At 47.5% G+C, this 19,631-nt stretch overlaps 1 protein-coding gene across 3 annotated transcripts in view; it reads left to right on the top strand.

Annotated features, from left to right (window-relative positions):
• TIAM1 (T-cell lymphoma invasion and metastasis 1) overlaps positions 14,394-19,631 on the top strand; it is a 146,394-nt gene continuing 141,156 nt past the window's right edge. For all 3 annotated transcript variants that reach the window (XM_021404132.1, XM_021404143.1, XM_021404124.1), the window contains exon 1: positions 14,394-14,653. The gene's annotated coding sequence lies outside the window, so the exon portion shown is untranslated. The remainder of the gene's footprint in view (positions 14,654-19,631) is intronic.

Genomic DNA, 19,631 nt, shown 5'->3' with positions numbered 1-19,631 from the left:
AAAAGTTTTTATACTCAAAGACAGCTTTCTGCACTGGAGCTAACAGCCATATCCAGCTTCTTTTTCCTGATGCGCCAGCGTGACCTTTGACTGCAATGGCACAAGCAGCTGTGCCAGCCCCACTGCTGGTCCCCACGGGATGGGCCTGGGGCCGAAAGCCACACAAGGAGCATCCTAAGAGCAGCCTGGGCACCTCGTGGCTCCGGCTGGTGGCATGCAATATCCAGCCCTGGGGCTCCCCCATCTTTTCCTTTCATGCACGGGCAGAGGTTTTTCCCCAGGCAGCAATGAGGATGGGGCAGGAAAGGATTTTACTCTGTTACAGTGTTTTATCGCACTGTGACAGTGTTTATTTCCCGTGGGCAAAACCAAATGATAAATACCTTTCAGACTGCAGAAAAGCATTAATTACCTTCACACATTCTTCTCCTTGACTGGGCTCTGGTTTAAAAGCCCCTCTCTGGCGTTTTTCATTGCTTGTGTTTGTTTGTGGATGAGGTCAGAATTATATAATTAAAGCAAACATGTTTTCCAGCAAAATGCTTTCCCTTAAGTAAGTAATGTCTGTAGCAGTGTGAAAATATGTAATTAGTATTTTTCTTGAGTTCTTGTTCTTCTTTGAAGCGTTTTTATGTGCTATACCTAATTGGGAATTTCCAATATTATTCTGCGTAATTGTTTTGCAGTCATTGCCTGCTCTGGTTTGGGAGCGCTCACTAGAAGACAAGCACTTGATCCCCAGCTGAAGAGTGGTGTTTATGGGGCGTTATGTGCCCTTGGTTCAGTGAAGGTGGTTTGCAGAATGTGGCTTTGCTTTTTGCGTCCTGTTGCTGACAAAAGCGATGCTGAAGAAGAAATTGCTTTTTTCCCGCCTGTTGTACTTGAGCGCTTTGTGTACACACTGCTTAGCAATGGTAGGTTGCTTGGGTTTTGGCTTTCTGGTTTTGAAGGCAGCGGTTTTGCTGCAGTCCCCTTCCTTCTGCGGGCCACTATCCAGCGCTTGGTGCTGCTGCTTGGATGGCAGCATTGTTGCTCGTCCAGACCAAGCAGAGGGCTCACTGGGTCTCTGAGCAAGCAGGAGCTCACGCGGTTGGGATTAACTGGTATTAAGAGAAACAACAAATGTGCAAACAAAATCTGGGTGTTCTGCCTGTCACTCGTTTCCTGCACATCCCAAAGGCTTACGCTGTGTCGTGGCAAGCTGGAGGACTGTGAGGCTGGTCTGTGATTGGCTGTGCTTGGCAGTATCCTGTCAGGTCTTTGGGTTTATGTGGTGGGAGTGGAGGATGAGAGGTGTTTTGCCAAAGTGGGGTCGTATTTAAATTTATTCAGAGGCTGTGACTCTTGGGGTCTTCAACAGTAGAAATGTTTGCAAGCAAGAATAGCGCTGCCTTTTGGAGGGTCTTTTTGCTTTTGTCATTGTTGCAATGGTATTGATAGGCAAGGTGTATCTCATATGTGTCCAGCTTGCTAGTTCTATGTTTTTGTTGTCCTCCTCTATTTTTTAGTAAAAAATATTTTTAAAAGTGTTGTTAGTTATATACATTACCTATATAATGTATTTTATGTGCAGCCCAAGACAATTCCTCTTCTCTCAGCATGGCTCAGGCAAGCCCAAAGGCTGGACACCCATGCCTTGTGGTGTACGCCTCAGCTATTCTCTCTTTTCACATTTAGAACCAGAGAATCATGGACTATCCCAAGTTGGAAGGGACCCACAAGGATCACCGAGTCCAACTTTGGGCTCCACAGTGCACCACCCAAAAATCAGACCATCTATCTGAGAGCATTGTCCAGATGCTTCTTGTACTCCATTGGCTTGGGGCTGTGACCACTGCCCTGGGCAGCCTGTTCCACTTACCTCTTCGTTTTATGGTGTCTTGATGCTGGCATCAGTCTGAGCTACCTGACAAACAAAATCACATCGTTCGGTCCAGAGTTACAGACATAAGCTGCTTTGGAAATGGCACTGAAACACCAACCACCATCCTGCTGAGATTTGGGGATCTGCTTTAGTCTTAGGCTCATGGCGTGTAAATATAGACCATGTGTAAATATGAAATGCATGTGCCTTGGCCTCCATGGGACCTGAAGTATCAGATGCAATATAGAACAGCTCCAGCTGAAATGGAAAAAGTAGCTGTGTTTTCATTATATGTAATAGATACGTTAAAAGAAACAAACTGCAGTTTTTAAAACCTGGATATTCCAAAATAGCCGTTTTTTTTTGGCCTTCGCTTGTATACCTCTGCATGCATATCTGCAGGCATTTTGGAAGTGGTCCCTCTGAGCAGTGTTTATGGAACAGCTAACCATTAGTGGCCTGCAGAGCTTAAGCATGGGCTCCAGCAGCCTGCGAGACGTGGGTCCTTAACTGAGGTTCTGCATCCTTTGTGCGTCAGTGGCAGAAGGGGACTTAAGCAGTTGGTTGGATTCGTCAAGACAGTGGGTTCACAGAGACAGGCACATGAGGAGGAGAGACCAGACGGAGCGGTTCTTCTTGTTCCTGCTATCCACATTCCTGATCTTCTCAACGCCTGCTTTCTCAGCAGCCAGCACGCTGTGCTGTGACTTGGCTCGGTGGTTTTGCCTTGCCAAGGGATGAGCTGATCCCAAGGGGCTCAGTGGGGAGCCTCGTGCTGCTTGTTCTGCCAGCATGGGCATAGGCAGCCCTCAGCCAGATCCGAGGATGCCTGGGGGCAAGGGCACAGCACTAAAACTTTCCTGTAGTTCACGTGCTGTGATATTTGGCCATGCAGAATAAGAGAGATCTCACGCATTAACCTTGTCTTCATTGCATAGCTTCATCACGGCCATTGCCCTTCCTGCAATCTGGCTGCCTGGCTGGGTAGTGGTGTCCTGGGACACGTCTGTTCGCCAGCCTCTTTGTATAAGTGTATGCTGCCATGTTCCCTAGCACAGTGTCAGCCTGAATATCCTTTTGCAACCAAGCAAAACAGTAGGTCAGTATAAGGGAGAAAGACCCTTTTCCTCCTGTTGTAGGTTTTGCTGCTATCTGCATCAGTGGGTTGTCAAGGATGGAAAGAAATTGTTTTTGAATCTGTCATTGTCCTCATTGCTCATTCTGATGCTGCTTTGCCATTTAAACAAAAAGCAAAGAAAGCTTTCTAGAACGTTTCCCTTCTGAGCTGATGAGGCAGTGCTCATTGCTGGAGGATGTGTTACAGCGGGGCTGGGTTCTGTGGTGATGCTGATGTGCAGCTTGCTCAGCCCTGCTCCCTGCCTCACTCTCAGCCCCTCCAGTGAATCGCGCCTTGTGTTCAGTGCAGGGCCATCTGCTTCCTTCTGTGTTCTCTCTTTTGCTGCATCCTGATTTGAATGGAAAGGTGAGCCTCCATGCGTATGACAAGGAACAGCTCTTTTGTGTTTCCATCAGCCTGTTTTCCAGCTGAGGAGCCACGTGAGAAAGAAATGCTGGGTTTTCTGCAGGTGTGCTCGTATTGGCAGGTCAGGGGGATTATTGGACACAGCTGAGGGCACTTGAGTTTAGGGATTAGCTTGGCACCTGAGATGGAAGGTTTCCTGGGGCTGGGCCTGAGCAGCTTGTCAGTGATGCTGAAATTTGTGCTGTGACCTAAAGCTGCTGTGAGATAAACCCCCAACATTTCCTCCCAATTCGTGCAGAGAGAGCTGTTGCTATTCTCTGTTTTCCTGCTCTATCTCATTTTACGCTGTGAATGATAATTTAACTTCCACATTTACAGATCTTAATTAATTATGAATAAAAATCATTTGTATGAATTTTATAGCCAAAGCGCAGTGGATTAACAGCCCTTTGGAAACGTGAGGCTACTTCATCTGAAGACATTCAGCACAAGAGCAGCTGTGCCAGCACTCCAGCCCTGTCCCATGTGTGCCCCTGTGCACGGGGTGGAAAAGGGATGAGGAACATAGAACCATTAAGGTTGGAAAAGACCACAAAGATCATTCAGTCCAACTGTCAGCCCACCCCTACCATGCCCACTGACCGTGTCCCTCAGTGCCACATCTACACGCCTCTTGAACACCTCCAGGGACGGTGACTCCACCACCTCCCTGGGCAGCAGGTGCTAGTGCCTTGCCGCTCTTTCTGAGACAAAATTGTTCCCAATACCCAACTTGAGCCTTCCCTGGCACAACTTGAGGCCATTCCCTTGTCTTACTGCTATTACCTAAGAGAAGAGGCCGACTCCCACCTCATCAGAACCTCCTTTCAGGTGGCTACAGGGAGTGATAATGTCTCCCCTGAGTTGCCTCTTCTCCAGACTGAACAACCCCAGTTCCCTCAGTTGCTCCCCATCAGACTTGTGCTCCAGACCCCTCACAGTTTCACTGCCCGTCTCTGAACACGCTCCAGAGCATCAGTGTCTTTCTTGTACCGAGGAGTCCAAAATTCAAGGTGTGGCCTCACCAGTGCCGAGTTCAGAGGGATGATCACCTCCCTGCTCCTGCTGGCTGCACTGTTTCTGATACAAGCCAGAATGCTGTTGGCCTTCTTGGGTACACTGCTGGGTGTCTATCGCCTGGCACCCTGGGGAGGTGGCACCGTCGGCATACTCTTACCTGTCTGAGTGCAGTGGGCATGAGGGAGAGGAGAAGGAAGTGCTGGTCTCGAGCAGCAGTGCCTGCTTGGTGCCTGCCTGCACGTGCATGGGGCAGGGGAGCAGCATAGTCCCAGTGCACAGACGGAGAACAGAGCCAAGGACAGGTTTTGTACTCGAGGACCAAAAGGGTTTGTTTTCTTTTCCTAGAAGCTGTGCTTGCAAAAGTGAACAGCGAGCAGTCCGGCTCCCAGCAGTTTTATTTGGCAAGTTTTCCTACCCAGTCGTCTTTAGCTCTCACTCTGCAGAGCTGGTGGAAGCACTGTTTTTTAATCCCATCCACCTTCTGGGAGTCACTACTTCTGCGTTCCTGGCTTGTCACCTTCCCCACGCCATGGGTGCTTATCTCCCGCAGGGCGATGGCGGCTCTTGGGATGCGGCGCGGCATTGCGCAAAGTCTGTCTGTCTGGAGGGCAGATTGCCATAAACTGGCTTCATGAAACAATCCTTCACTTCAGGGGTCAGCTGGAGGTGATGGTGTCGTGTTGCCTGGAATGACGGACGAGGCAGTGACAATCTGTAAGCAGCATAACTTGACTGAGCGTCACCGAGCGGGATAAACGGCTCGCTCAGAGCCGAGGGTAGCGGGGAAAGGGAGGCTGGGTTCAGGCTGTAAGCCCTTCATAGCGAACTACCAGGAACAATCTGAACTGAAGTGGTCAAATTGCTCTTGGGGCACATGGTTTTGTGTGACTTCTTCACGCTTGGTCATTTCCCAGTTCATAATGTTACGATTCCTTTATGAGGTTATGAAGCAAGTACCGAGCATTTACAAAGCTGAGCATGCAGGGGGTGTGTGATGCTCAGGAGGGTGACACGAGTTCCCTGTCGGTCCTGCCACCCCAGGGCCACCCAGCAGTGAGGGGACACTGGCATGGGGCACCTATGGTACCAGGCATCTTTCCTGCCCCCTGCTGATGTTGTGTGTCCAGCTGGAGCCCTGCTGGATGGGTGCTCTGCTCTGTTTAACCCCTTTGGCCTGTGCTTTTGGTGGCTTTTGTGCCTGTTCACGCCGCTACTTGTTGCGTTAGGCTGTCGTTAAAGTTTAAATAAAAGGCATAATTGCATCAGTGCATGAAATGGATGCAGTTCTGAACACAGGACATGTTCAGCTACTTTAGCCTCCACTCTGGCATGTAGCCACAGCCTCTTACTGACTTGGTCAGACGCTTTATGAACCTAATCATAAAGGTCTAGTTTACACTAGTAGGTTTTATTTAAAAAAAAAAAAAAAAAAAAAAAAAAAGGTCAGGTGGCGGGCAGCAGAAAAAGCAGAACTTTGGCGCTTTCCTGTCTGCATGTTCCTCCCTAATCCTGAAACTTTTCCAGTTCCTTGACAATTAATGTGGCTGTTCACTCCTTCTTCTGTTTAAATCTGTAGTGTTTTTGTGACTGATTTCTACAGGATGAAACCCAAGTTTCTGTAAGGATAATATACCACAGTGGCTGTTAATGAGATGATGAAAATACCACAATAAGGAGGACATAATTCTCCAAAATGGCACAGTACAGTAAATGCTGCTCTTTTTTTGAAGCTTTTTATGAAAATGAGAAACGAGAAAGGAAAAAAGGGAGGGGAAAGAAGGAAAAAGAAAAGTAGACCTGAGTCTTCTGGCTTTCCACTATTTAAGGGAGCTTATAAGCAGGAAAGGGACTGACTTTTTACGTGGGCTGATGGTGATATGACAAGGGGGAATGACTTTAAACTGAAAGAGAGGAGATTTATGTTAGATGTCGGGGGGAAGCTCTTTCCTGAGAGAGCAGTGAGGCGCTGGCACAGGCTGTCCAGGGAAGCTGTGGTGCCCCATCCCTGGAGGCACTCAAGGCCAGGTTGCATGGGGCCCTGGGCAGCCTGAGCTGGTGGGAGGCAGCCCTGCCCATGGCAGGGGTTGGGGCTGGGTGGGCTTTGAGGTTCCTTCCAACCCAAACCATTCTGTGATTGTGGAAGTGCTGGATTCTCCATCTTCCCATGGCCATCTCTTTCCTGCCGGAGCTCACTTGCCAGAAGAACAAAATCCTTGAGCAGCGAGGTCCCTGTGAGCTCTGGAGAGAGCACTCTGCAGCAACACATACGCACAAAACTATACTTGATTATTTCTACCTTCTGCTTGATTGATTCTACCTGATTATTTCTCATCATTGTTCTACAAAAAGCCCTGGCGCTTCTGGCTGGGAGAGTAATTATGTTCCCATGAGCTTCCTAAGAACAGCGTGTTTTCTCCTAATAAAACTGTATTTCTGAAACATCCTCTTGCTTGCATGGTGCTGCTGGTCTGAAGGATGTCCTCTGTGATTCACAGGCTCAGTTTGGGCTGCATTTTTTTGGGCTTGCCGTCCCTCAGGGGCTGGTAGACCGGGAAAATGGCTCTGGGTCTGAGAGGATTCCAATTACTGCGGCTCCAAGAAATCTTGCTCCTCACCTCTGTCTTCTCATGCTGGGGGCACGTGGTGTGTGCAGGAGCTCATTCAAAGCAAGAGGCAATGAATTCTGCAGGTCAGGAAGTGTGTGTAAGGGGCTGCAGCGGTATAGAGGCGTCTTTAAGGGCTTTTGATACACAGCAAAGTGGTGTTGGATGCTATTCTGTTATTACGTTTTAGGGAAAGGCATTAGGTAGAGCTGCAGTTGAGTCTCCCTTGCTTCCTATGCTCACACCTCCATCTCAGATCTGTCGGCAGCAGTCTCAGTACTCACTTCATTGAGTTTTGGCCATTTCTAAACTAGCTTTAAAAAGTATCTGGAACAAAAATGAGTTGCTTAGCAACATACTCCAGCCTGGGACTGCCTAAGAATGGGTCAGTGATTAACAGTTATGTACAATCAAGGTTAAAAATGCAGAGCAGTCTACAGCACTGTGCTCTGACAACTGGCATAGTTCAGCGTTATGATGCTTGGATTTATGGTGGCGGTGAGTAAATTTATACTACTTGTCATCCTGACCTCACAAATGAGATGACTCAAGACTTCAATTTTATGAAATTGAACCAAAGTCTCTTTTCTTTGCCAGTGTATTGCAAGAGAAGGATTAGATGGCCATCGGCTGAGTAACATTGGTGTGATTTACATTTCACGTGCAGTTCTTCCCAGGCCTCTAGGCCTTCCCCTGGCTGTACAGATTCCCACGTGGATGGAAATGGATCTGTATGAGGGACTGGAAAATATAGAGGCTAGCTATGGAGCGGAAGTGTGGGGAGGGGAGAGAAGGCTGCTTTCTGGTTCTGGTCACCTCACTGCATGCTGACATACTATTCTTCCAGACAAGAAAGCAACAAATGTCACATGAGTCTTACGAATATATTTTTCTGAGCCTTATTTTGGCAACGTGAGCATTCTCCCAAGTCTTTGGTGGTGCTTTGCTTTCTGGATAAAGGGATCCTTGGCAGCCCTTTCTCCTTTCACAGAGTAGGGAAGGAGGTGACTTGACTGTGATTTCATTTACCCCAGTAAATGTCCCAGTACCTATCACTTCTGTGGGTACATAGAGTGAGCACATCGATCACTAAAGCAGCACTCTATCTCTTAGATGTTTTTATAACTCTGGCAATGAAATCAGGCTTGTTTTGCCAAGTCATTTACTTTTATTGTCTAATCAATTTCTAAGGGCTCTTGCCTATTTGCTCTCTCCTGTTTGTTTAATTAACCCTTCTTTTTAGCCTCGTACCACCCCAGTTGTTTTGCCAAACTTGGGAAATAAAGATCAGCTTACTTTGCCTCTTCAGCAGCTCCCAAGAAGGGCCGAGTCCCAGGGGCCTTTCCCAAGGGTGGTTTGTACTCCTGAGGACTCGTTTTCCATCTCTGTCCAAAGCTGAAGAAGTCATGGGCAAGAAGGCAGCTCTTTTCCTTCACTCCCTTGACTTTTTCCTACTTTCTCTGAATAGGCTTATTGACAGCCAACTTATATACATATGTTTTTAAAAGCCCCCTTTCAGACTAACAGTACTGCTTACCTTACTGACCTGCTGTCACTGGTCAAAGAGAAAATCACCTTAGCATTCTTTTTCACAAGAGTAAGAGGATGTCTTAATGAAGGCTTTCCTGTCTGTTTTAATCATTAAACATACGTTACCACCACTGTTTCTTTATGGCTTCTGTCTGCTAAGCACAGGACAAAGTGGTAAAATCCATACTTGAGATTTTGCAGGTGCTTTTAGATGTCATTAAGAATCATCAATATGCAAGGCAATGCTGCACGACACTCTGTATTTTGCTAGGATTGGAAATGGTGTCCATCGTCGATTGCTGGAGCTGTCAGATAACTGTAGGTCAGCAGAATCATAGAATCATGGAATCACCAAGATTGGAAAAGACCTTCAAGACCATCCAGTCCAAACATCCACTTGTCACCAATATTTCCCACTAAACCATGTCCATCAGTACAACATCTAGATGTTTCTTGAACACCTCCCATGACCCCACCACCTCCCTGGGTAGCCTGTGCCCGTGCTTCACTGGTCTTTCTGGGAGGAAATTCTTCCTAATACCCAGCCTGAACCTCCACTGGTGCAACTTGAGGCCAAATCACTTGCTGAAGTTGGAGCTGGGCAAGGGTTCCTTGTCTCCTGGGGAAGCATGGGGCACTGAAATGGCTGCCTGGGCTGGGGACAGAAGAAGGCAAGCTTGAGCAATGGGGTAGTTCCTCCTGTCCTCACGCTGCAGCGTTAACTTGGAGCATCTTCTGAATCTTGCTGTTGCTCTGCTGTCTACTAACTACAGAAAGGCTATGCCCAAGCTTGATAGTTCAAATGATGTTTGTATGAATTGAATTAATCTGCTCTTCCAGAGGATTTTTCCTTCCTTCCCGGCTTCTTGATTAGCCTCTTCATTTCTGCCTTCTGCTGCTTTTCCTGGTCTTGTTTGCCAGCAAAGATTGAATGCCCAAACCCTTTCCTTCCACCTCAGATGCAGGAGGCAGAAGGGGTAGTGCTGGATGGAGGTGGCCTGCACATGGAGATATGGATATGCTCTGGGACATGCAGAAATCTCACTGCCCAGTGAGTTGGGCAGCAATCACCACTCTCTTCCCTCTGCGGGCAGCAGCAAGTTGCTTGGTTTTGCCTCACAGGAAGAGAAAGGACTTTAAAACCAACAGAATCCCGCTTTATAGGAGAGAATTTGGCTGTTGTTGCAGCTGTCTGCCATGTCTCCAGTCTGGGAGTGCTGGGAATGGAAGGTCTGCTGCCTGCTTACCTGTGTCTGTAGCGTGGTTGAGAGGCAGAATGAGTCTTCTGCCTTTCCCTGCTTGCCGTGGGGAAGACCTGGAAGCTGCAGTGGTGAGGGAGAGCCCCCCACACTGCTTGCCTGCTGTGCCTAGAATCATAGAATCGTTAAGGCTGGAAAAGACCTCTGAGATCATCTATTCCAGTCACCAACCCATCACCACCATGCCCACTGAACCTTCCTCAGCCAGGAGGGAGGACTGGCTGAACAGTGAATTATCTCTTATTTATTTAAAGAGTGTTTCCGCACCTTGGAGAGTTCAGCTGGCCATTCTGTGTGCTGGTTTCTGACACTGAAAAAGCTGGGAATGCTAGTGGTTATGGTCATGTTGCTTCTGGCTCTCACAGCATTCGCTTTTGCAAAAATAAAATGGTTTTAATGTGCTTGGCATATGAGCTTTGATTGGAAGTGAATGCTGTCAGCTATATTAAAAAGACGATAAATTACGTTGAAAACACGTGTTGGTTTCGAGGAACAGCACCAGGGCTATGCCGTAAATCGAGTAAGAGCCCAAATCATTCAGCATGCCAACGTTTGTTCCCCATGCTCCATGTCCCATCCCCGATGGCGGTGGCACCTGGCAGTGTGGTGTCGTCATCTGCTGTCCCCTTCTTGGGCTGCTGCCTCCTGCTGCTGCGTGTGCTCATTAGGAGCAGTGGGCTTTGGTGGGTGAGGGGGAGATGGGAAGTGTAACAAGCAGTGAGTTCTGATGGGTAGGTGGATGAAAACCGGCCTGACACATTCCTGCGTTCAAGATTTATGGTCTAATCGTTCTCTGCTTGTGCAGCAGGGGCTGAGCCAGCATGTCGTTATTTACATACAGGGAACATTAAACAGCCCCCTCTTTAAACCATATGTGAGCATAAAATCCAACAACCGCTGCTGAGTAACGGGCAGCTGCGGAGGATGAGAATAAAAATACTGCAGAAACAAACACCATGAAAAACAATTACTGCAAGCAGTAGTGTAGCATTGGTGTGTTATTTCCCCGTGCTGAAGTGGGAACGTGGTCCTGTAAATCTGTGTCCTCTTTCTTGTCTTTGGTTAACACTAAGTGTCCTGCACCTGTGTGGGAGGTTTGCTTTGCCTTCTGTCCGGCTGCAGTGAGTTTTGTGATGCTGTACGGAGCTCGAGGAGGACATGGCATGCTGGTCACTGCATCTCCTTTAGGAACCGGCCCTGCAAGCACTAGGATTAATTTACCTGATGCTGAGGCTTGCCACTTGTGGTTGCCTGAGCTGTGATGGTGTTGGCTGTGCCAGCACGGGTATCTCAGGTTTGGCATCGTTCCTGTGGATGTCTGGCAGCTCCTGTGGCTGTGGCCAGGCTGCTGCAGTGTGATGGTGATTTAGCTTTGGAATTGGCAGAGGAGTTGGGGTCTGACACTGTTTTTTATTTCCTCTTTCTGGAGAAAAATGTGCAGAGGGGTATCATCCTCTGGGAGAAATCTGTGCACTCTGTTATCTGAAGTGAGCACATGTAGAGCATTTCCCTCAAATACAGTATTTTTATGGATTCTTTCCCTCAGTTGCTTGATTTCCTGAGAATATGCTGCCTGCTGTCTTGTCCTTTTCCATTGCTTACATTAACTGTGCACTAGAACCTGCAAATAATTTCCTAATAAAAGATAACCATCCCCTAAAGGGTCTATGCTGTAGAAGCCATGCTTATCCCTCAGACATGTTCTGGTGACAGATGTAGCTACTGTGGTCTCAGCATGTGGGTCAGATGTAGAGGTAATTGAGAGAAGTGTTTAGGTATATGTTCAGCTGCTGTCCCTTTGCTGCTGGAGTCCTGTCAGTACTGATGGTGGCAGGCCCCAGCAGAGCAGCTCTTATCACAGAATCACAGAACAGCTTGGGTTGGAAGGGAGCTCAAAGCCCACCCAGCCCCAACCCGCTGCTGTGGGCAGGGCTGCCCTCACCAGCTCAGGCTGCCCAGGGCCCCATCCAACCTGGCCTTGATTTTTGGGGTAAGAAAAGCTAATTCTTGTGGTACAGGGGGGATAAGAAAGTGATTTTGTATCGCAGAACTAAAACACCATTTCCTTTCTGTGGCACTTAGCAAAGATGTCCTTGACATCTCTCTCATCATTTTAACTCCAGGACTCCTGAGCTCTGAGTGGAGGGCGATGAAGATGTGGATGGTGGTAGGCTTAAAACATTTTTGTTCTTAAATCCCCACTATTTTTAAGTAGGATTTTAGAAATCAACTGTATTTTAATTTGGTTTGTCAAAGTATAATTACTGCAAATGAGGTAAGAAACTAATTTAAATACAGCAAGTGTAGTGGAGAATCCAGTTTTCAGAAATCAGTAGAAATATAATTGGAGTCATTAAGTGCTGACTTCAGTAATTAAGAGTCAGCTTTTGACGTTTCAGGCTTGTGTTGCTAATTGCCCATGGAGAGGATAGAAAAATATTTTGTTTCCTGCAAAATAGGTTGCTCTCTGGATGGGGCTTTCAGCAGCTTCATGTCTACCTGGGCCAGGTGGACAGGTTGGATGGGGCCCTGGGCAGCCTGAGCTGGTGGGGGCAGCCCTACCCATGACAGCGGGTTGGGGCTGGGTGGGCTTTGAGCTCCCTTCCAGCCCAAACTGTTCTGTGATTCTGTGACACAGTGCAGCCCCTCCAGCTCTTCCTTTGTCCAGAGGATCCTGGGTGCACCCTAACACCACCACAGTGTGGGTCTGGTCAAGCTCAGCCATGGTTTTGGTGGTGTTGCAAACAGCCATGATGAGCAGTTTCACTGATGGGTGATGCCATGTGGCGTTGTGTCGCAGGGTATGTAGTGAAGGTGCGTCCTTTATGCTGATGTTCTGGAAAGCGTTATGCTAAGGCAGGGATGGATGCTTGGCACTTCATCCCGCCTTACTATCAAACTTGAATCTTGTTTTGCAGGTCATATAAAATAAGTGGATGTCTCTGCAGACTTAAAATGCCCTTAAAGGATATTTGTAGAGCGTTGAGGCATGGGACAGGCTGCTCAGGGAGGGAGGTGGTGGAGTCACTATCCCTGGAGGTGTTCAAGAGCCGTGTGGATGTGGCACTGAGGGACATGGTCAGTGGGCGTGGTGGGGGTGGGCTGATGGTTGGACTAGGTGATCTCAGAGGTCTTTTCCAACCTTAATGATTCCTTGACAGGAGATCAGCAGTAGGAGATTTGTGTCCTTGTCACCTCTTGTTTACCAGACTCCCCTTCAGAAGTTGAGCAGTTGCATGTTTTTAACTCTTGCAGTTCAGCAAAGATGCTCCATACTCCTTTGTTGTGATAATGGCAAAGCCATTAAAAGCTGAACATGCTGATAGTTATCATCATTTAAAGCAAGCCTTATGTTTACTTTCCTATTAAAAATGCTAATTTTCCAGAGCAGTGGCATTTGTACAGTTTGTTCTTTCATTCTGCTTTTATTTTTTCCAAAACCCCAGGTAGTGCCTTAGCCTGGGCCTCCAGTATGGAGATCGTTTTGATGCTCTTGAGTTTTTACACTCACAAACAAATCCATGAGCACCTGAGATCTCTTGCTCCGTATTTTAGTTTGTGGTCACTTCTTAGGTGTGTGAGAACAGCACTCGCTGTAACCAGAAATCCCTTTTTGCAGTTGTGATGTTTCTCACAGTGCCTTGCACAATTGTTTCCCTTCATTCCCTGGGGAGTATGACCTTAAAGCGGAAGGGGTGAGTTCTTGTGTTCATGTTTATGCTCCATTAGGAGCATCCTCTGACAAACACCTCGTGGTTGTGCAACTGGGATGTGCACCGCAGGGGAGCCCCGCAGAGCAGCCCTGCAACCTGGCCATAGCCAGGCTGGCACCCAGGCCCTGGGCATCCTTCCTGTGCCCCTCTGCAGCCAACCAGCAGCTTGGCTGGGCTGCGAGCTGTGCTGCCTGCAGCTCACTCGGCTCCCCACGCATGGGCACCCGGCTAAGCTTCCGCTTGCAGCGACAGATTAGGGGAATAATGAGGATACGCTTTGCTCTGAACATAATTTCTGCCCTGTTTTTTTTTCCCCCCCCCCCCCGCCCCATTTCCTTTTGTTTTATTTCTTTAGACAGCCTATGCTGTTGCCTAATTGGATTACTAGGTCGTTACCGACTGTCCATGGACCGTGCAGAATCGGGACCGGTCCCAGAGGCTTAGTGCTTTGGGGAGCTGATGGAGGCTGGCAGCCCGCTGAGCTGACACGCTCCCGTGGGACCTCGGCAGAAAAATGGCATTTCCCACAGAACTGCATAATGGCCGCGCAAAGGAGCTGATCTGTGCCTCCGCTTCACCTGGCTCCTTAGCTCTGGGGGAGTGGGGGGAAAGGCTTTGTTTCCAGCTAGAGCTGGCCGTCATCTGGAAAATGCATCTAAATGTGAAGCCTTGAGTGCAGTTCAGGTGTTTGCATGTGGGAGATGAACAGCTCTTACTTAAAAAGAGCTTTGTATCTTAAACAAAACACCTCCTTTCAGTTTCCATGGTAAGCTCTCCTTCGTGACTGAATAACAGTCATAAATGGTTACATAAAACACAAGCAGAACGCCACACCGAAGCTGGAGGCTGCACGTGTCAGCTCTGTGTTTGCTCTTCCTACAGGGGAGAGCGCTGGCATCTCACAGCAGGCAAATCGGAGCTTCAGCTGCGTGCCTCCGGTTGTCCACGAGCTTCCTCCTGCCTGTCTTGGGTAAGGAGAAGCGGCAGAAGGAGCAGCCAGGGCCAGATGGGACTGCATGGAAGGAGAATCGGAGACTCTGCTTGCGAGATGCCTCTGTGCAGGTGGTGATGTGGAACTCTCTGGAGCTGCTGTGTTCACCTAGGACTTGTTAGACCTGTGGAAAAGAAGAGATCTTGCCAAGGTGAGTACAAGTGCAGGTTGCCTACATACTGGCAGGCTGGACCAGAGGCATGAGCATCGCGGTGGGTGGCCCATCACTGTGGCATCTTCATGTAGCTTGGTCCCGTGCCTTGGGCTGACAGTGAGCTTGCCCTTGGATGGGAGATTTGGGGTTTTCCCCATGGCCATCACCAACCCTTGTGGTGCCTGTGCAAGAGATCTGTAGGCTTGGGGTCAATGCATAAGCCCCCACCCCTGCTCTGTAGGTAGAGGAAGAGCAGGGAAGGCAGAGGGAGGAGGATAGATAGCATTTTCTCGATCCATCCCCGGACTCTTGCTGCTCTCTCAGACCAGAAGTGGCTGTTGTGGTGTGAAGGGGCTTCAGGGCTGGCTGGGGACTCCAAGGGACATCACTGTGTCAACTCCCAGCCTGAAAGCGTAGCAACCTCGCTTCTTTCTGGTGGAACTCAAAGCCATGCAGAGGATGGTGTGTGGCTTCCCAAGGATGCTCCTGGTCCTGGACATGTCTGGGGTAAGGGGAGAGTGTGCTTTCTTTTTTTTTTTTCATCTCTTTTTTCTGCTTTTCCCTGGGGTTTTTGTTAACCGTGAAGCTGTTAATGCAAAATGAAGGCATGGAAATTTCATATTGTAGCAGTTAATCTGCCCTCCCTAATATTTTCCAGTTGTAAATTGCCAGTGCTCACAGGTACGTGCTGTTGCAACCGAGCAGCTGATCCTGCCAGGAGCCAGTGGCTGTTGTGTTTGGTTGTTACCGCCTCCTGGGAAGCTGTAATGCTCCCTGCCCAAGCACAGCGCTGTGATTAGTTTAACAGGGAGTTTCCAATTATTAGTTAGACGTATTTTTGCTGGATTTATTTTACGAGAAAAGGTGTTACATCGTCACGGGACAGCCATTGCAAAGTTCCAGGCTTTGGCTCAGTCCCTGCAGCACGTGAGAGCTGCTGTTCCCATCTGCCCTCCGTTTGCTGGATGTAGCCATTGGGGGTGTTTGGATTAAAATGTTTCAGGGAGGGAGAATGAAGGAGAAGCTAAGCGCATTTCCTACCCTAGATTTTAGGAGTCACTTAAGGGAGTACGCTCGGATGAGTAAGGGCAGGGGCGAATTGCAAACTGCACTTACTGCACTCGTCTGGGGATTTTAGCCCTGTAGTTTGTGGCGTGAAAGCTGTGCTTTTCTTAAGAAAGAGCAATAAAAGCCAACAAGCTTAAAGACCCTGATTAATTTAGAAACTGCAGCGGGGGAGGCGAGCTGGAGGCAGAAGCACGGTGACTCTGGCTGACCTCTCCATCAACTCCTCCAAACAGCGGGAGCTGCCTGAGCCGTGGTGGGACTGCGGTGTCCCCAGGATGCTGTGGCTCTGCACTGTGCTGCTGCGGTGCTTCTGAAGGAGCGGTGCCAGGATCTGTCCTGAAAACGCCGAGCAGTGCTTTTGTGCAACTTGAAGAAGTTGGCTGGCTGCTGTACGCGCTCTCTGACGCTGCTCGGTGGCTGTTATGAAGGATTTAATTATCCTGATGACCCACAGTAACAGAAGGAACAGGCCTGTTCATGTCGAGCCACTGCAGTGCGCGTGGTTATTCCGTTTCCCTCTTTTCCTTCTCCTCTCTCCTCTCCAGCAGAAAGCTACAAAGTGAAAGATGATGCCTGTGTTCCTCTTTCTCAGGCTGGTGCGTACGATGGTTCCTATGATCTTTGTTTATACAGATCTAGGCTAGATTAAAGCTCCTTTTAACGTCATGGTGCTTGTCAGGAGGCTGGGTAAGCCTGTGGATGTATCTCACCAAAAACACTTCAGACCTCCTGGTAGCTTCCATCCTCCTTCCCTAATTGTGCATTTGTGCAGCTGTTCATTTTGTACAGCCTCATGAATCCCTGCTCTAGGAGAATTTTAACCATTTGCATGGTCTGTTAAAGCTACAGCTTCTAACATTATGTAGAATGAACAAGACTTTATTAACCTGCTGTATGTGTGCACAGTACACCTTAGAGGGTTTGAGTAGCATTTTTGGATTGCTGCAGAAACTCCAGAGTGCCTTACTTTTGTGCTTTGCCTCCACATGCTACAGGTAACTGCTGGAGTTTGCACAGCAGAATGCATTGCATATATGTAGAATTAGCAGTTGTACGTGATTGGCGAGGAAACTCCCACATACAAAGCAGTCCCATTTGAGGGGGTCATAGGGAGGTGGCTGGAAGAGCACAAAACCTCGTGTGTGTTGCTATGGCTGATAAGTATTTGAAGGCAGTTGCAGTTGGAGCCCTGAACTGTTGGGCTGGTTCCTTATCTTTATGTACCATGGCACTCCATTGAGTGAAAGTGAGAGTTAATTTTCCATTTCCTGAGTGAAGGAACCAAAGGGGGACTGCTGTTAGAGCTCTGGGCAGCAGCAAAGCTCTGCACATTCAGCAGAAACGGGGAGGCCTTGCTGTCTGGTTTGCTGTGGTGTTCCCAACCATCCCTCCCTTAGAGGTCTGAGCTTTAGCCTTGGTGGCTGCTCTGCACTCAGCATCCTCCCAAGCGAGGGCATGGAGCACAGCAGTCATGTCCAAGTCTGGTGCCTTAACGAGTTTCATTTAGCAGTGCTTAAATCTCTCATTGCTTTGAACTTTTTTTATTTCAGGAATTGAAATGGAGGAGAAGACGATGGTAATTTAGTTTTAATGTCAGGTTTTACTTGGAGTGTTATTTGTTACCAGTGAAGTGCACTTAAGTTCTGAATAAATCTTAGTAGGCACTTTTCATTTGACTGTATGGCCTAAGTAAGATTATTATACAAGCCTCTTCTCAACAGTTTAAAGCCTAATTAAATATTCTCCCTTCTCAATTGTAAAGGAGATATTATTTTAATTACAGAAGCTTTCTTCTGACATGCAAAGCAATCCTCTACCAAGAAGAGTTTGGCAATTTCCTAGATTTGATACACACACTTTTGTGTAATCTCAATTGAGTTCAGCAGAAAGCTGACCAGAAGATATGGCACTAAAGTATAAATTATATGACCTTTTCCTGTTCGTGTCATCCAGAGCTGATGTGTTTTAATAGCATGCAAGTTTCCATTCTTCACTGTTAGTGAAGAAAACGGAAAATAATTTTATGACTCCCTCCTCTCTTTGTCACTTTACCATCTTTGCCATCTGTTAACCTTCAAAAGATATTCCTGTGGCCGAAAGCTTACAATTTGAATAGAAAAACTGTCATGGTCTTTTATAACATACGTAAGACTATCCAGATGTGTAACAGGTTGATGTGAACTGGGGCTCCAGTGACTTTGAAAATGAGACGACGACCACGCATAGAGCTCCCAGAAAACCAATCAGTGGGCTATTTGTGGTTTTTTAAACATCTGGAATTATTTCCAGATTTTGCAGGAGACTTAGTGTGCAATTGAGGGCAAATTGCTTCATTTCTGTCTGTCTCATTTACTCCCTTGTGTAGAAGACAAATAAAACTGATGGGAGATGGCTGTACGAACAAATGTTTATTGTTCAGCAGTGGTATGGCCTGCATAAGGTACTGCTTAGGTGTAGTTAATCCTGCCTTGCGGCAGCAGGATGCCTTGTACAACCTTCTGAATTTCTTTCAAGCCTGTGATCTAGGCTCCGTTGGCTCAGAGCAACCAGGCGTGTTTCATGTAGGAGTTTGGCTGATGGAAGCCCTAACCATGATTCTATGTAGCTCGGAATTTCAATGGCTTCTCACATTACCCCAGTTAGTCATTCCTTGTCTTAATTTTTCCTCCTCTCCTGAATTGCAAACCAGATTCTGCTTGGTGGATGGTGCGTATCATTGCTAGAATTTGCCCTGGCAACCAGATGGGTTTCCAAAAATAACCTACCCATTGTTGCAGAGCATCTCTGAACCTCAGAACGTTATATTGCGGTCTCTCTGAGTGGCTTAAGGCTGTCATTTTGTTTCTGATGATTGAACAAAAATAAACCGTACCGTGAGTAGTCTTGACTTTGTGTGCAGAGTAATGCTATTTGAGACATGAGAGAAATTCCTGCAATGTTTACATGCCGAAGAAAAACGCCTTCGAAGCCAAAATATTTCTTCTGTGTATCCATGCGTATGATTTTGTTTACAGCTCGTTATCTGAACAGTCATCTGCTCAGTGAGCACCTGGTCTTGAGAGAGGCCTAGTGCCTGGGTAGGCGGTGCTGTGTTTGAAATGATCTGCGTAAGGAGCTGCTCTTGGGCCTTTACCCCAAGTACCTAGAGCTGCCTGCAGGAGTGGGATGGCCAGGTAACAAGGTCTTTCCTTTCTCAGAATGGGGGTATCAAAGTTTTTGCTGCTGTTAGTTTTTGTTTGTTTGTTTGTCTTTGTGTTTGTTTTTTGTGCTAGTCTGGGAAATATTTAAGATACTTTTGGACTGTGGGCATTTTCTTTTCCAGTTTCCAGTTTCCGAATGGTCCAAATCCAATATTTGGGATATCTCAGTTTTTCCCTAGTGCTGCAGAAGGATGAGAATGTATAGAGATGTGTTCAGTTGCTGATCATCTTATTGTGGCAACGCAGCTCGCTGTGATTATCTTGTCATTGATTTTGGAGAGCATTCTGCAGCCTGACGTCTCGTTTTACTCCCTTTCCTGCTTATCAGCAATAGCTCTCTGTATCTTTTTCTCTAGGCATCTCCTCAATATCCCTTACACTTCATATATTTTTTAAAACCCTCTCCCTCAGCTGTTTTTCCTTTAAATCTTAATGCAAACTCAAAATGAGGAATCCTGGGTAACTTGGCATTGGCCCTGTGTTTTATGCATCTATCTTAATTGCAGTTAGTTACATTGAAAACCTAAATTCCCTCTTGTAAGACATGGAGATACCAAAAACTTCACTTTGCTTGGGTTAAAAACTGAATTTTTGACAGAAGGGGAGTGAAGAGGTGATGAGCATTTCCTCGGTTGTGGTGGGTGCTCAGCTGGGAGGGGGGAGCCTGGTCGGGTTGCTGCTCAGCCTTCCCAGGACAAGGCCCTGGT

The sequence above is a fragment of the Numida meleagris genome, chromosome 1, assembly GCF_002078875.1.
Source record: "Numida meleagris isolate 19003 breed g44 Domestic line chromosome 1, NumMel1.0, whole genome shotgun sequence".
In the NCBI taxonomy this organism is placed as follows: domain Eukaryota; kingdom Metazoa; phylum Chordata; class Aves; order Galliformes; family Numididae; genus Numida; species Numida meleagris.
The sequence above is the reverse complement of the archived record's forward strand: the minus strand, read 5'-3'. Positions and strand labels throughout refer to the sequence as shown.